The sequence below is a fragment of the Loa loa genome (assembly GCF_000183805.2).
Source record: "Loa loa unplaced genomic scaffold supercont3.59, whole genome shotgun sequence".
Classification (NCBI taxonomy): Eukaryota; Metazoa; Nematoda; class Chromadorea; order Rhabditida; family Onchocercidae; genus Loa; species Loa loa.
The window spans coordinates 294915-297838 of record NW_018108239.1 but is presented as its reverse complement, the minus strand read 5'-3'; positions in this window follow the sequence as shown (position 1 = coordinate 297838).

The following is a 2924-nucleotide window of genomic DNA, read 5'->3' as shown; positions in this document are numbered from 1 at the left end:
ATAATAATAATAATAATAATAGTAATGATAATAGCAACAGTAATGATAATAACAATTGTTATTACTGTACCAATAATGATAATGATTTAGATGAAAGATATCATTATCTTTTCAGCAAATAATTACATTTTGTAATAATGGCGCTAATTTATGATAAGCAACAATAAAGGCTTATTTTCATATAAGATGCGATGATTGATGCAATTGCAGATGCACATAATCACGTTATAAGATGTTTTAATTTATTTTAGAGCTTACAACTTCTCACGAAAATGTTGTGAATTTAAAATTTAAAAATTTCAGATTTCAGCAGAGAAAAAACATAAAAATGAAAACGATACGGTTTCATTGTTGAATTAAATTGTCAACCTTAGATGAAATTCTGACGATCCAAATACATGTCGCGTTTAATTTTGTTACGGGAAAAATGCCTTCTGTGTATTCATCCATAAATTAATTAGTTTTTGGAAGAAATCTCAAATGACTTATTCCAAAAGCTTTCTCTCATAGTACTCATTTTTATTTATTTTGCCATAATAAAATCATTTATGGAATAGACAATTTTCCAGATCCATCCCGTATAAATTTTATTTAAAAATTTGTTTCGCCTGATTCGCTAATTTTTTTCAAAGATTTATTTGTTTATTTTCCTTCCTAGAATGGAGTTACAGTAATCTGATAGTTACTAATGGGAAAATATTTAAAGATTAACGACTAAAACGATCTTTTGCTTTTTTTTTTCTGGCCAAGAACGTTTCAAAAAATGATATGTTTCTTTGAAAGATTCTTTTCTTTCTTGAAAATAAATTTGTAAAATTCTACTCATTCCTTAAACTTACATTTTCTAAGATAGAATAGTATAATTCATTTGAAATAGATTTTTTTTTGTTTAACAAATCTTGGAAGAAAGAATTGATATATCATTTAAAACATCTCTGATTTTTTGGAAACAGTTTTTTTTTAATTTTATTAATCATAATTCATATTTCTTTCTTTCTTTTTCTTAAAGAAAAACGAAAAGGTTCTTCCCTACCATTTAAAAATTTTTCTTTTTGAGTACATTTTAAAGAAAGAAGACGAAAAATAATGCCTCATTTGTATTTAAATTATTCAAAAATTACTTTCAAAACACACGTAACATTTCCTTATTTTATATTTAATTCATTTATTATTGATATAATAAAATCTCATGCATTTTTAAATCAATTCCATTGCTATTTGTTTTAAAATTGATTACATTATTCTAATTACATATATTTGATTAAATTACTTATCCTATATAAACATTATCTGTCATTGGTACAATTTTAATAAAAATCAAATTGTTCCGAAATAGGTTAATTTGATGATTCATCAAAAATTAAGAAGAAAAAGTGGAAAAGGGACAGGAAAATTTTGAATTATAAGAGAAGAAATAAAATAAAATCTCGAATATACTGATAAAACAAATTAGTGATATAATTGTTGGATGTTTGGTGACATTTTAGCAACTGTCCTGATAAATCAATAATTCGTATTTGCTTTACTATGAAAGGATTGTCGTACTTTGAAAGATTTTTAAAGTCCCCCATTTTTTTTCCCTTTAAATTTGCATCCTAAAAGTTTGTCAAAAAAAATCATTCACTTATTTCCACATTATTCATCAGGTATATTTGTTACTCTTAATTAATACATGTGAGGTGATTGAAATGAAAGAACAAGCAATAGTGGACATTACTTATTGACATTACTAATGGACATTACTTGTTGCCTGTTGAAGGTAAGTTGATAATTTGGAGTTCCAAACTTTAATTTTTTTCTTTTTAAACAATCCAAATCTGTTGAATTTTTATTCCAATATTACAGTAATGATTTCAATTACTAACAACATTCATTTCATGTTTAGTCACTTGTTGGCCATTCGAATCTCTTTAAATTTCTCACTCGATAATAGGGAATATATTATTGAATAATTGAACCTTTATCAGAAAACAGTAGAAACTGTATTAGGAAGTGGTAGATACTGTATTTAGGAGGCACGGGATATTGTAGAGTGGTAGATACTGTATTTAGGAGGCACGAGATATTGTAGTAGGTAGTGTATTCATAAGGGAAGATATTGTATTTTGGATTCTGATTTTCAGAATATGAAAATTGTAAGGAATGATTGAGTATCTGTCAATATTAGAACATTAAAACATATAATAATGAAAATTTGAAAGAAATAAAAAAAAGATGCAAGAAAGAAATTGTTAAGAAATCACTGAGATGTGGAATAACTTGTACTTTCCTTTTTTTTTCTATTGAAATTTTATCAGGAATAGATAATTACATTAATCATTTACTTTACTCTTATTCTTCAACTTTGTTTCCTCTCTATTACCTCATCAAATTTCCTTTATTTTTCTTTCTTTTTTCCCCTTCCTTGTTTATTTGTTGTTTAATTATTTTTCATTTAAATGGAACTTTAGCTTCCTGTAATCAATTTATTTTTTGGCCCATTGTTAAAATAATCTCAAAGAATAGAAGGAATAAGAAATTATGATCGGGTGACAATAAATATTTCCATAAGTAAGCCACCCCTTTATTTGCTTCATCCAACTGGCCATCCCTAATCGTCCACCCTGCTTAACTACCTTCCAAAAGCTCCAACAAATACTTCAACATAATTAAAGTATCTTCAAATGACTAACTTACTAATATTCCTTCATCAATTTCTCATTCATACTTCTCTCTCACTCCCTCTCTCTCTCCCTTAGTATTTGAATATATTCAATACTCCATATTTTCAATGACTCATTAATTATTATTATTGTTATTATTATTATTATTATTATTATTTTATTATTGTTATCATTATTATTATTATTATTATTATTATTATTATTATTATTATTATTATTATTATTATTATTATTATTATTATTATTATTATTATTATTATT